The sequence below is a fragment of the Mobula hypostoma genome, chromosome 11, assembly GCF_963921235.1.
Source record: "Mobula hypostoma chromosome 11, sMobHyp1.1, whole genome shotgun sequence".
NCBI lineage: Eukaryota > Metazoa > Chordata > Chondrichthyes > Myliobatiformes > Myliobatidae > Mobula > Mobula hypostoma.
In genome coordinates, this window is record NC_086107.1 from 46,173,348 (window position 1) to 46,188,768 (window position 15,421).

A 15,421-nucleotide genomic window follows, 5' to 3' on the forward strand; every position below is an offset into this window, starting at 1 on the left:
AGTCAGCCCCAGCATTAGCTTTGCCTGACTACAAGAAGGCCTTTCATCTGTACGTATCCAACCGACAGGAAGGTTATACCACGGCAGTTCTAATGCAGGAGACTGGCACAGGTAAAGCAAAGCAACCGATAGCATACTACAGTGTGAAGGTGGATGAGGTGGCTCAGGGGTACCCACCTTGTTACCAGGGATTGGTGGCACTATACTATGCATATGAAAAGGCATCATCCGTAACCATGGGCTATCCTGTGATCCTGTACACACACCACAAGGTAGCAGAATTACTGGAAAGAGGGAAATTCGTGTTGACACCAGCCAGGATAGCAGCATATCAGATGCTACTGACATTTCCAGATATAACTATACAGAGATGCACCACCAGTAACATAGCTGATTATGTCCCTTTAGGGTATGAAGGAGAACCCCATGATTGTGTAGGGAAAACAATGACATTCGCTAAATTGAGAGCAGATTTACGATCAGAACCATTAGAGGACGAAGATAAAAAGGTCCTGTTCGTGGATGGCTCTTGTTACAGAGATCACGATGGGAATCATGCAGGGTTCTCAGTAGTGCAACAGGATCAGGCAGACTTCGAGGTCATCAGAATAGAGGCATGTCCCCAACCGTGCTCCTCCCAGCTAGCAAAAATCAGAGCTTTGACGGCAGCGTGTGAAATGATGGAAGGAGAGAAAGTAGATATCTATACAGATTCAGCATATGCTCATGGAGTGTGTCATTTGTTTGGGGCAGTGTGGAAACAGAGAGGTTTTAAAAAGAGCAGTGGAGATCCCATACAGCACTGTCAGCAGATTTTAGATCTAATGAAAGCACTGATGAAACCTAAAGCACTGGCTATAGTAAAATGCCAGGCACATAAAAAAGGAAATGATGCAGTAACAAAGGGAAATCAAGCTGCAGATGAAGCAGCCAGAAAAGCGTCTGGGTGTACATCCGCTGTTATCGCACCCCAGGTAAGTCTAGAGCCGGAACCTATGGTAGAGGACCTAATTGAAATACAGGGAAAGGCAACTTTGGCAGAGCAAACACTGTGGAGACGAAGGGGGGCCAAGCAGAACCCAGAAGGCCTATGGACCACGGAAGATGGCCTACTGGTAGCTCCCACCCCTTTACTGACCAACCTGATCTCAAAAGCACATGGGATGGATCATTGTGCAAGGGGGGAAGTAATAAGGAAAATAAAAAAGGATGGATTTTGGTCGCCTTATTTACAGGCTTCAGTAGACCATGTATTGTCACAGTGCGAGGTATGCGCGCAAAATAATGTTCGGAAAGGAATTACAACCCCAATAGGTCATATACCCGTACCTGAAGGGCCATTTAAACACCTAGTGATTGACTACGTAGACATGATAAAAACAGTAAGAGGGAAAAGATACATGTTGATGGTAATCGACAGATTCAGCAGATGGGTAGAGGCAGTACCCTCAAAAGATCAAGGGGCAGGAACAGTGGTGAAATTCCTGACAAACGAAGTGATCCCAAGGTTTGGGATACCGACAGAAATTAGCTCAGACAATGGTTCAGCTTTCATCCAAAAAGTGGTAAAGTTAGTACTGCAAGCACTGAGAATAAAGAAAAGATTTTGATGTGTGTATCACCCTCAGTCGCAGGGTATGGTGGAAAGAATTAACGGGACCTTAAAAACCAAACTAAACAAAATCTGTGCAGATACTAAACTCAACTGGGTCGATGCACTACCGTTAGCATTAATGAGTTACCGCATGCAGACTAATCGGATGACATGTCTAACACTGCATGAAATGCTAACCAGAAGGCCCATGCCAGTGCCCCAGTGGAGAGGACCATATAAAGGGCCTAGTTTGGAACAATTGGAAGTGGAATTAAAACAATACATGCGGCAATTAACTATGATACATAAGTCTATTTATGCACAGGAAGAACAGAAAGAGCCAGAGATCGATCAAGGGGAAGGACCAATCAAGCCAGGTGATCAGGTCTACGTGCGAGCGTTTCAAAGAAAGTGGAAGGAACCCAGAAGGGAAGGGCCCTTTACAGTAACCAAAGCATTACCCACCGCAGCTCCAAGTGGAAGGACGCTCCACCTGGTATCATCTCAATCACTGCACTAGAGCAATCCCGCAGGTACAGTCAGGTGGGCCACCCGAGGTAAGTGGTGAAGAGGAACAAACAGTAGGGGACAGACAAGAGCAACAAGAAGCTGACACTGAACCGCAGGAACTTGACCAAGTAATAAGGGAAATTTTTGGTCCTGAGGACAGGCCAGAAGACCCTAAGGATGGGGTGATGGATGGTAGTACTTTTTCAGATAATGGGGACAACTTGGGGGTGACCAGTCTTGCCCCCCGGGATGATACACTCAGATACTCTTGTGCAGATTTGGAGACCATTAATTTGGCAGATGTGGCATGGGACTGTTAGGATCCCACAAAACCAGAGAGAAAGGAGTAAGAGGGGCACAGCGGTTACCTCCGTACCATGGTACCAGAACATGTGGTACCAGTGGGCAAATTATACAGCAGGGATGATGAAGAGACAGAATTGTTATCTATGCTCAAGGGCAAGCCCGGTGCAACATGTAGCCCCAATGCCTTATAACTCCTCCATCTGCACGCAATGGCAAAAGGAGCGGAGGGAGCAGTGTGCGCGGCAGTGTCCAAGTGTAGTCAAGACCTGCAGTATGGGAATTTGTAACGGGACGGATCCTTGTTATCAGAAATGTATTGATAACACATCAATGTGCCCTTATTGGTGTATGTTATACCAGACTTCCTCGCAGTTTGAGCAAAACAAGCTTGCCTCTAACTGTAATTACAGCAGACCGTGGGCTATAAATAAAAGAAGCCAGATACCCACATTGGGAAAGCTTAAAATGCAGGAACATTTGAGTTATGAATGTTTCACACGGACGGGTCACCTCTCGGTTGGGCATTTCAGCGGCAACTGTGTTAAGATTTGGGATGTAACCCCAGGCCGAGGATACCAGACAGGTACCCCTCTGCCCGAGGGTGCACTGAACTCCCAGACTATCCCGTTAGCAGATACCTGGTGGCTGTGTGGACAGGAGGGGGGTCTGAGATCCACACTTCCCCTTAATTGGGCAGGTACATGTACGTGTGTTATGCTGATTCAAGAAGTTGTAGTATCCCCTGAAATACAGTTTGACACCTCGAGGCAACAGACACTAAAACGGAGGAAGAGAAAATATGAGCCCGACCTGACGATTCGGATCGACAGTATAGGACAGCCGAGGGGTATACCTAACGAGCTTAAGGCAAGAAATGAGATTGCTGCGGGCTGGGAAGCACTTATACCTGTGATAGGGGTTAGCAAAAATGTTGAATGGATAAATTATATATATTGTAATCAACAGAGATTTATTAACTACACTGATGATGCACTAGAGGCTTTGGGACAGCAGCTAGATGCAACCAGCAGAGTGGCGTGGCAAAATAGACAGGTACTAGACTGGCTATTGGCAGAGAACGGAGGGGTTTGTGTAATGTTTGGGGAACAGTGCTGTACTTTTATACCGAATAACACTAGTCCGGAGGGATCGTTTACCAGAGCAATGAATAAACTGAAAAATCTAAGAAAGGAAGTTAAACAAAATGCAGGGTTTGGACACCAGTTCTTTGACTGGTTAAATAGTAAACTTGGCTGACCAAGATTGCAGTAACCATCGGTATTGTATTACTAAGCTGTGCGGTCATTCTGTGCTGTTTTCTTCCATGCCTCAAATCGCTTGAGTGCGTGCTGGAATGAAACGGTTTCCGATGCTCCTGGAAATTATTGAGTCGAGCCCTACGGAGAAAGAAGCACCGATGATGTATTCGTACAGTCTATGAGACACGCAAGGCGAACAGGAGAGAGATGAAATATGTGGGGATTAGACTGTGAAGGCTCCTGAGTCTTTTTCCCTGTCTCAGATACGAAGGGATGGGTTTTTGGCTCAGCGGCCCAGGGAGGTAGGGAGAGAACACTTTGAGCCCTAAGCGCAGGAAACTATAGTTTAACCCAAATTTGGGAGTAAATGCGGGGCTTTATTTGAGCTTTTGTGCATAGACTCTCAGTCCTCTCTCTCTCTGTATGAGACCCTGTGGATCTCAAAGGGCAGATTATATTGGAAAATGCATTGAAATCTCTATGTATTACAGTATTTACTCAAATGTACACATTGTATTTTCTATATTTACTATGTAACCACCGCTAGCTCAATAGGTATTCACTATGTAGCCATGACTTTTGACCCGTTCACTATTAATTCATGAAGAGAACTAGAATGAAACCAAGTAGAAAGATAACGGTGGCGAGTAAGGTGATGAAATATGTGGCGGTATGTCAACACAAGGCTAATTAAGAATTAACTGTGGTTAGGGATGAGAGGACATATGGTCTAAAATGTAAACTAGGACATAATTAAGTTGGGGAGTAAAACAATAGTAGAAAGTCGAGAGCGGATATATTGATGATACGTAATCACAGGCCGACTGGATATGATAATGTAGCTAAGATAGGAAATTGCTATAAAAATGCTGTATACAAGCCTCGATGGGCAGTCAGCTATTAGCTTTCTGATTGTCTCAGCTTTGATTTGCAAATTAAAGTTTAAAACGTCTTGACGAGTTTTCTGCGTCTCCTTGTCATTTGTGAGAAACGAGAAACCACGACACTATCTCCTTTACCATAGTATTGGAGATGGATAAGAACAGACAAGTTAGGAAAGCGTTTAATTAGAGTAAGGGGAAATGTGAGGCCATCAGGCAGGAACTCGGAAGCTTAAATTCTCAGGGTTATGTACTGAAGAAATGTGGCAAATGTTCAGGGGATATTTGCGTGGAGTTCTGCATAGGTACATTCCAATGAGCCAGGGAAAGGATGGTAGGGTACAGGAACCATGGAGTACAAAGGCTAGTCAAGAAGAAAAGAAGAGCTTATGAAAGGTTCAAAAAACAAGGTAATGATAGAGACTGAGAAAATTATAAAGCTAGCAGGAAGGAGCTTAAGAAAGAAATTAGGAGAGCCAGAAGGGGCCATGAGAAGGCCTTGGTGGACAGGATTAAGGAAAACCCCAATGCCTTCTACAAATATGTGAGGAGCAAGAGGATAAGATGTGAGAGAATAGGACCAATCAAGTGTGACAGTGGAAAAGTGTGCATGGAACTGGAGGAGATAGCACAGGTACTTAATGAGTACTTTGTGTCAGTATTCACTATGGAAAAGGATCTAGGTGATTGTAGGGATGACTTACAGTGCACTGAAAAGCTTGAGCATGTAGATATTAAGAAAGAGGATGTGCTGGAGCTTTTGGAAAGCATCAAGTTGGGTAACTCACTGGGATTGGACGAGATGTACACCAGGCTACTATGGGAGGCATGGGAGGGGATTGCTGAGCCTCTGGTGATGATCTTTGCATCATCAATGGGGATGGGAGAGGTTCCGGAGGATTGGAGGGTTGCAGATGTTGTTCCATTATTCAAGAAAGGGAGTAGAGATAGCCCAGGAAATCATAGACCAGTGAGTCTTACTTCAGTGGTTGGTAAGCTGATGAATGTCTTGAGAGGCAGGATTTATGAACATTTAGAGAGGCATAATATGATTATGAACAGTCAGCATAGCTTTGTGAAAGCAGGTTGTGCCCTACGAGCCTCATTGAATTTTTTGAGGATGTGACTAAACACATTGATGAAGGTAGAGCAGTAGATGTAGTGTATATGGATTTCAACAAGGTGCCCCATGCAAGGCTTAGTGAGAAAGTAAGGAAGTCATGGTTGAGATCGGGGTCCCTTTAAATTTACCTTGTTTATGTTACGATCTGGACCATTGATTCCCTGTTTTCCCGTGTCCCTCGACTTTGGTAATTAGAGGCAATTAATGCTCTGCTGAACCGGTAGTTTATAGTCTTCGGCTTTCAGCTGTTCGGCACGGGAGCATTTGCAAAGTCATCAAGGTACGGCATGCCAATGTCATCTGGCCGGAGCAAGCCTAGTCTCCGCCCGAAGTGAGTGCCGGTAATTCGCCTTTCCTCACCGGAGTAACCTGGTCAAATTACCTCGCCAAAGCGAGCCTACGAAGTTCCCTCACCGAGGTGGGTCCATCAGTTAACCCGCGGGAGGGAATCAAGAACTGCTGTCTAATGTTCCTGGGCCGAGTCGAGAGCTCGCCACTACCCGGAGGTTCCAAGTCAAGTCCTGGCTCTTGCGGCATTCTAGCACCAAGTCAAGTCCTGGCCCTGGCGGCATTCAAGCACCAAGTCAAGTCCTGGTCCTGGTGGCTTTCCAGTTCTGAGTCAATTCCTGGCCCTGGCGGTCTGTGATTCCTGTCCTACCCCCTTGTCTGAATCCCTTCTCTGCCCCTCTAGCCTCTAGCCCTCGTCTGCAGCCCCCACCTGCACTTCGGTCTAGTACCATCACTGGAGCTAGGTAGGTACTGTCTGGTGTTCATTCGTGTTGGTCTTGTCTTGTCTTGTCTTGTCCTCACCTCCGTGGGGTTAGTCAGGCCATCTTGCCGTTGCCCCGCGGAGTGTCATGAGTCACGTCTTGTCTTGTCTTGTCCTCGCCTCCGTGGGGTGAGTCAGGCCGTCTTGCCATTGCCCCGTGGGGAGTCATGTCGTGTCTTGTCCTTGCCTCCGTGGGGTAAGTCAGGCCGTCTTGCCGTTGCCCCGCGGGGGGTCATGTTTTGTCTTGTCTTGTCCTCGCCTCCGTGGGGTTAGTCAGGCCGTCTTGCCATTGCCCCGCGGAGTGTCATGAGTCACGTCTTGTCTTGTCTTGTCCTCACCTCCGTGGGGCAAGTCAGGCCGTCTTGCCGTTGCCCCGCAGGGGGTCATGTTCTGTCTTGTCTTGTCCTCGCCTCCGTGGGGTAAGTCAGGCCATCTTGCCGTCACCCCGTGGAGGGTCATGAGTCCCGGCCCTATGTCCTGTACCCAAGGAGGGGTCCCGGCTCTCTGGTCTGTGTGTGAGTCCAGGCCCTATGTCCTGTACCCAAGGAGGGGTCCTGACTCTGTGTTCTGTGTATGTGTCCATGGTTCCATGTACCTGCTCTCCCGAGACCGAGGCTCTGTTTTCCATGTTCCTCTTCTCCCTAGCCCATGTCATGTCCACGCCTGGTTCTGGGGTCTGAGCCCGAGGCAAGACCCAGGTACTGGGTCCTTGCCCAGTCTCTGGCTCAGAGTCCATACCCTAGCCTCTTCATGTCTCCTCTAGTTCTGGGAGCCGACTCCGAGTCCTAGTCCAGACCCTTGGTCCCAGCCTATTCGTAGTCCTCAGTCCTCGTCCAGTTTGCTATTCCTACTCCTGCCTTGCTTTCCTGGTTTCGAACAATAAACTAAATTTAAGTAACATCACAAGATGTGTCTTGCATTTGGGTCCACCCTTGCTCCCAATGCCCCCGCTATTGTGACAAAGGAGGCATGGGATCCAAGGGGACATTGCTTTGTGGATCCAGAACTGGCTTGTCCACAGAAGGCAAAGAGTGGTTGTAGATGGGTCATATTCTGCATGGAGGTTGGTAACCAGTGGTGTGCCTCAGGGATCTTTTCTGGGACCCCTACTCTTCGTGATTTTTATAAATGATCTGGATGAGGAAGTGAAGGGATGAGTTAGTAAATTTGTTGTTGACAGAGTGGTTGGGGGTGTTGTGGATAGTGTGAAGGGCTGTCAGAGGTTACAGCAGGACATTGATAGGATGCAAAACTGGGCTGAGAAGTGGCAGATGGAGTTCAACCCAGATTAGTGTGGGGTGGTTCATTTTGGTAGGTCAAATGTGATGACAGAATATAGTATTAATGGTAAGACTCTTGGAAGTGTGGAGGATCAAGGGATCTTGGGGTCCGAGTCCATAGAAAACACACAAAGCTGCTGCGCAGGTCGACTCTGTGGTTAAGAAAGCACACAGTGCATTGGCCTTCATCAATCGTGGGATTGAGTTTAGGAGCCGAGAGATAGTGTTGCAGCTATATAGGACCCTGATCAGACCCCACTTGGAGTACTGTGCTCATTTCTGGTCGCCTCACTACAGGAAGGATGTGGAAACCATAGAAAGGATGCAGAGCAGATTTACAAGCATGTTGCCTGGATTGGGGAGCATGCCTTATGAGAATAGGTTGAGTGAATTCGGCCTTTTTTCCTTGGAGTGACGGAGGATGAGAGGTGACCTGACAGAGTTCTATAAGATGATGAGAGGCATTGATTGTGTGGATAGTCAGAGGCTTTTTCCTAGGGCTGAAATAACTAGCATGAGAGGGTACAGTTTTAAGGTGCTTGGAAGTAGGTACAGAGGAGATGTCAGGGCTAAGTTTTTTATGCAGAGTGGTGAGTGTGTGGAATGGGCTGCCGGTGACGGTGGTGAAGACGAATATGATAGGGTCTTTTAAGACGTTCCTGGACAGGTACATAGAGCTCAGAAAAATAGAGGGCTATGGGTAACCCTAGGTAATTTCTAAGGTAACGACATGTTCGGCACAGCTTTGTGGGCCGAAGGGCCTGAATTGTGCTGTAGGTTTTCTATGGTCTATGTTCTATCTAGTCCTTTATATCAAGATATTTTCAGCAGCTTTCACAATAATTTTAATTTTCTCAATACTACTAAATGTCTAAGCAGTATAATTTACCACATCCGTTATAAACATCACAAACTTCATTTCAGAATCTGAATCAGAATCAGGTTTATTATCATCGACATGTAACATGAAATTTGTTAACTTAGCAGCAGCAGTTCTAAGCAACACATAATCTAGCAGAGAGAGAAATAAAATTAAAAAATAAAAATAAACAAGTAAATCAATTATGTATATTTAACAGATTTAAAAACATGCAAAAACAGAAATACTGTACAGTATATTAAAAAAGTGAGGTAGTGTCCAAAGATTCAATGTCCATTTAGTAATCAGATGGCAGAGGGGAAGAAGCTGTTCCTGAATCGCTGAATGTGTGCCTTCAGGCTTCTGTACCTCCTACCTGATGGTAACAGTGAGAAAAGGGCATGCTCTGGGTGCTGGAGGTCCTTAATAATGGACGCTGCCGTTCCGAGTCTCCTCTCCCTGAAGATGTCCTGGGTACTTTGTAGGCTAGTACCCAAGATGGAGCTGACTAGATTTACAACCTTCTGCAGCTTCTTTACATCTTGTGCAGTAGCCCCTCCATACCAGACAGTGATGCAGCCTGTCAGAATGCTCTCCACCGTACAACTTCTGAGGTTTTTGAGTGTATTTGTTGACATGCCAATTCTCTTTAAACTCCTAATGAAGTATAGCCGCTGTCTTGCCTCCTTTATAACCACATCAGATATGTCGGGAGCAGGTTAGATCCTCAGAGATCTTGACACACAGGAACTTGAAGCTGCTCACTCTCTCCACTTCTGATCCCTCTATGAGGATTGGTATGTGTTCCTTCGTCTTACCCTTCCTGAAATCCACAATCAGCTCTTTCATTTTACTGACGTTGAGTGCCAGGTTGTTGCTGCAGCACCACTCCACTAGTTGGCATATCTCACTCCAGTATGCCCTCTCATCACCACCTGAGATTCTACCAACAATGGTTGTATCGTCAGCAAATTTATAGATGGTATTTGAACTATGCCTAGCCACACAGTCATAGGTATATAGAGAGTAGAGCTGTGGGATAAGCACACACCCCTGAGGTGCACCAGTGTCGATCGTCAGCGAGGAGGATATGTCATCACCAATCCGCACAGATTGTGGTCTTTTGGTTAGGAAGTCGATGATCCAATTGCAGAGGGAAGTACAGAGGCCCAGGTTCTGCAACTTCTCAATCAGGATTGTGGGAGTGAGCTATAGTCGATGAACAGCATTCTGACGTAGGTGTTTGTGTTGTCGAGGTGGTCTAAAGTCGCGTGGAGAGCCATTGAGATTGCATCTGCAATCCTATTGTGGCAATAGGCAAATTGCAGTGGGTTCAGGTCCTTGCTGAGACAAGAGTTCAGTCTAGTCATGATCAACCTCTCAAAGCATTTCAGCACTGTCGATGTGAGTGCTACCGGGCGATAGTCATTAAGACAGCTCATCTCATTCTTCTTAGGCACTGGTATAATTGTTGCCTTTTTGAAGAAAGTGGGAACTTCTGCCTATAGCAGTGAGAGGTTGAAAATGTCCTTGAATACTCCCGCTGATCAGTTTAATCACCAAGTAAATTATCTTCAGTAAGAGAACGGTGATGCTGACATATATCCACTGACTTCACCGTCAGGTTGTTAAACAGTAATACTTGATCAACATTTTGTTTAATTTTTTGCAAGATCGCTGCATAAGACCCACCCAAATGTACTTTAACCTGTTGAACTGCGGCTGTTAAACACTTCACATTCTCTATATGCTGCACTATGTTCTCTTCCACAATTAGAACAGTCTCACTTTACACCTTCTCCACAGTCTTACATTTAGGTTTCTATCCCCGACACTTAATACACCTTTGTTTCCTACAACATACTGCCACAACATGCCCAAGCCTCTGACACTTAAAACGTCTAAGTGGTGATGGACTATAAGCTCTCACATTACAACGACAGGTTCATACGTTATAACTAACATACTCTAAATTCAGGGAGGTTGACCTCATCAAAATAAATCAATACAGATAAACTATCCAACCTTTCCTCATTTCTAACTACTTGCAATCTCTTTACCTCCCAATGAGATTTAACCTGCTCTGCTGAAACCTCTACCAGAACACTGGTCGTGCACGCAGCCTGTTACAGCCATTCCGACTAGTTTTCTTACTTTTTTAACTTACGTTATTTGTTGCATTTTTTTTTACGGTAACACGTTGAAGCTGCACCCTCTCGAACATGCAGGTGGAGAGAGTTTTATTTGGGTTTTTAGCGCTGGAAATAGTTACATTCGGACATGTCTCATTAGTGGGGCAGCAGTATGGTCGCATTGTTTATTCCAGGGACCAGCTGATTGTGCTTATGCTGGCCGGTTTAGCGAACAGAGCAGCAGACACGCCTGCTGAAATCTGGAGGAAAACACACAGAGGATGCAGAGGGGGATCACAAAGGCGAGGAAAGATGACCAGGTCGAGACAACAGAGACTTATGAAGAAGAGGAGTTCGGTGGGTAATAAAATGGACGAGTTGACGGCGCTAGCTGGGAGTCAGAGAACATTTCGGGAGAGCAGTGTTATGTGTTTTACTGAAACCTGGCTGCACAAGGACATGCCCGACCAAAATTTTTCCATGGACAGACATCCCACCTCTCCCGGAAGTTCTGGGAGTCTCCCGCATATTGATAGCGGCTCCCTGACCCCCAGAAATTATATACAATATCCCGGAAAGATTTTTTTGAGAGGGAGAGGGAGAGGGACAGGGACAGCGACAGCGAGCATCCTGATTGGTCTCTCTTCGTGCTAAGAGTAGTCCCCAACCACCGGGCACAAGAAGACGATATGATTTGGCGATATGAAACGATATGAGTCAGCTGCACATTTCCTCATCCCCATCACGCACTGTTGAACTTTAACGCACACGAAGTCATCAGTGACCCGAGACGTGCAAAGATAAATTCCTCGAGCTTGCAAATGATGGTGGGCTGAAAAGTATGTTTGACATAACATTTCTGCCGGCATTCTGGATCAAAGACAAGGCTGAATATCCTGAGATAGCCACGGAAGCACTGAAAACATTGCTTCCATGTCCAACATATCTCTGTGAAGCTGAGTTTTCTGCAATGAATGCAACGCAAACCAAATTGCGGAATAGACTGGACATAAGGAACCCCCTTCGAGTATCGCGGTCTCGCATCAACCCTCAATGGGACAGTCTTGTTGCAGGAAAACAAGCCCAGGGGTCCCACTAATTCAGCGATATTGGTGTGTTGCAAGGACTTTATACGTTCATACGGGGAAAATATGTGCTGTGTGTTTAATATCCAAACGTTACTTAAAATGTTATGATGCGATTGACTTATCACCCATATTCCGGTTGTGATTAACACCCCCGCCCCCAGTCGGCCGGTCCGCAAGAATATAGTTAATATTAAACCGGTCTGCGGTGCAAAAACGATTGCGGACCCCTGCTAAGTAGACCTGTCAGTTTTCTCTGTGGGCGAGCTTTACAGTCGACCTCAAAAATAGTGACAGTGTTGCTCGCTGCACTGTTCGCAACAGTGACTTTTCTATTGCCCATGGTGGGTTAAAATGTAAAAGACATGTTGAGGTGAGTTTAACAGGTGTCATTCGTTCATTAGCATAGCTAACGTTATTTAAACTAGCTGGCTAGCTGCTGAGGAGCTACTCTACTGATGCCCTACTTGATGAGGCCAAACTCCCCGTAGACTTGCTTAAAGTTGTAATAGAATAAACATGATAATATAATATAATATGAGTACATATTTTAATGCCACATTTTCTGCATATACCCAACTTGGTTTACAGATTAGACAAAATCGCTAAACAAAGTATTACATACACCCTTGGAGGTCGACCGTGGTGGGGGATTTGGGGTTGCAGTCCTGGTCATATTACGATCGAGGAACGTGTTTGTAGCCCGGATATTGAACTTTTTGCTGTTGGACTCCGGCTATATTCCACCGAGATACGACACTGGGCGTTGCTGCCTGTGGAGATCGAACTTTGCAGCTCCTTGCATGGAGGGTCAGACACCCTGAGCCAATAGGCTGGTCTTGGACTTATTTCCATCAGGCATAGTTTGCATATTGTTGTTTGATTGTTTGTGGTTTTTGTATTGCTATATTTATGCTCTATTCTTGGTTGGTGCAGCTGTAACGAAACCCAATTTCCCTCGGGATCAATAAAGTATGTCTATCTATCTCTCTATCTAACACCCAATATGACACCTCCGATACCTCTACTTTCATAAGGAAACACAAATATTATCTTTTTGCCAAGCAATGTCTTCAAACATAATGTCTTCTCACACTTGCAAACGATTAACACATTCCCTCATCGCAAAGTACGAGCACACTCTACATCCGAGATAGCAGATTTCAACTCTCTAGTTAATCGGATCGATGGAAGAGGGTTGTTCCAGATCAAATTTAACTACCACAACGAACTGATTTGTACTGATGATTTGCAAGACAGTTTTTTCACTGTATCTATTTACATGTGACAATAATAAAACAATTTAGTTTACCAATTTAGTGGATGTAAGGAAAAGTAAACACTTTACCGTGTCAATGAACTTTTAAACCACTTTGGCTCTTCCTCTCTGCTGCTAAACTGTTGGACTGAAATGAACAAGTCCTTAACTCGTAATGAATTTATAACTTCACTGGCTCCACCTCTCTCACAGACTGAATTTAACACATTCTTAACTGCCCTTGTTGAGTGGTTTTTGAGAATCATCTTTCAGCTTGATGTAAGTATTATTGATCTTTTACGTAATCCTGAAGAATTTTATTTAGAATTATAATCTGGCATACTTAAGAAGTGTAAGTAAACATAATTAGTAAATTAAATAGATGCAAATATTCTTCAATCTCATCCTTGAGGTACATAAACCCAATGTTAATTTTAACAGAGGAATTGAGAAAAGGGGATGACATTTTTACAAGGAGTAGGGTGGGACGAAGTGAAGTCTAAGTAGCTGTGAGAGTCTCCGGAGATAGAGACAGTGAGATAGAGAGAGGGAAGGGAGGTGTTGGAAATGGACCAGGTGAATTTGAGGGCAGTGTGGAAGTTGGAGGCAAAGTGGATGAAGTCAATGAGTTCAGCATGGGTGCAGGAAGCAGCACCAACGCAGTCGTCAATGTAGGGTAGGGGAAGTGTGGGGTGGTCACCAGTGTAGGCTTGGAATATAGACTTCCACGTAGCTGACAAACAGGCAGGCATAACCGGGACCCATGTGAGTGCCCATGGCTGCCCCTTTTGTTTGAAGGAGGTGGTAGGAGCCAAAGGAGAAATTATTGAGAGTGAGAACAAGTTCTGCTAGGCAGAGGAAAGTGGTGGTGGAGGGGAAATGGTTAGGTCTGGTGTCCAGAAAAAAAATGGAGCTTTGAGGCCTTCCTGGTGCGGGATGGAGGTGTATAGGGACTGGACATCTACAGTAAAAATGAGATGGTGGGGTCCCGGGAACTTGAAATCCTTGAAAAGATCAAGAGCATGTGAGGTGTCGCAGACGTAGGTAGGAAGGGACTGAACTAGGGGGGGGGATAAAACAGAGTCGAGGTATGCTGATATGAGTTCAGTGGGGCAGGAACGAGCTGAAACAATGGGTCTACCTGGTCAAGTGAGTTTGTGGATCTTGGGTAGGAGGTAGAAATGGGAGGTGCGGGAACTATGAGATTGGTGGTGGTGGATGGGAGATCCCCAGAGTCAATGAGGTTGATGATGGTGTGGGAGACGATGGCTTGGTGTTCCTTAGTGGGGTCCTGTTCAAGGGGTAGGTAAATGGAGGTTTCTGAGAGTTGGTGCTGGGCCTCAGCAAGGTAGAGATTGATCTGCCAGACTACTACAGCACCTCCCTTACCTGCTGTTTGGGGTTAGGATTAGTACAGGGGAAATGGAGAGCAGAGCATTTGGAAGGAGTGCTATCCCTGCCCCTACACCTCCACCCTCACTATAGTCCAGGGCCCTAAACAGTCCTTCCAGGTGAGGCAACACTTCACCTGTGAGCCTTCTGGGGTCGTTTACTGTGCTCGATGCTCCCAGTGCGGCCTCCTATACATCAGTGAGACCCGACATAGATTGGGAGACTGCTTTGCTGAGCATCCACGCTCCAACCACCAGGACAAGCGGATCTTCCAGTGGCCACCCATTTGAATTCCACTTCCCATTCCCATTCCAATATGTCCATTCATGGCCACCTCCACTGTTGTGATGAGGCCACACTTGGGTTAGAGGAACAACAGCTTATATTCTGTTTGGGTAACCTCCAACCTGATGGCATGAATATCAATTTTTCAAACTTCTGGTAATGTTCCCCCCCAACCCGCCCCCCCTTCTCCATTTCCCATCCTCTTTTCCCTCTCTCACCTCATCTCACCAATCAACTTCCCAACCCTTTACTTCATCTCTCCCCCTCCAGGTTTCACCTATCACCTGCCAGCCTACGACCCCAGTTTTAAATCTGCTCCTCGTCATTTTTTCTCCAATCCTACCAGAGGGTTTTGGCCTGAAACGTCAACTGTACTTTTTTCTGTAGATGCTGCTGGCCTGCTGAGTTCCTCCAGCATCTTGTGTGTGTTGCTTAAGAAAAGCACATTGTGTATTTCCAGGCAATGTAATCTTCACGCTTGGCAAACATAACCTTTAATCCAATTGATTTAGATATATAACAATAGACGTTCTACTTAACAATGAGAGCAAATAAATGATTACTATTAGTCCCATTGTATTGTTTTATCAAAATAAAACTTTATTTTTAAAACAGGTGATTTGCTTTTTCATTGAGAGCATAATAAGCTAACCCCAAAATGAACTCTGGCATTAAAATGTTTGGTTGG

General features: G+C 45.6%; 1 protein-coding gene across 2 annotated transcripts in view; it reads right to left on the reverse strand.

Annotated features, from left to right (window-relative positions):
* LOC134353695 (uncharacterized) overlaps positions 1-13,212 on the reverse strand; it is a 65,818-nt gene extending 52,606 nt beyond the window's left edge. The window contains exon 1 of one of the 2 annotated variants that reach the window (XM_063061948.1): positions 13,147-13,212. The gene's annotated coding sequence lies outside the window, so the exon portion shown is untranslated. Of the gene's footprint in view, positions 1-12,423; positions 12,547-13,146 lie in introns of those variants that run through there. The other variant, XM_063061952.1, reaches the window with a different exon arrangement.
* Positions 13,213-15,421: the final 2,209 nt, after the last annotated feature.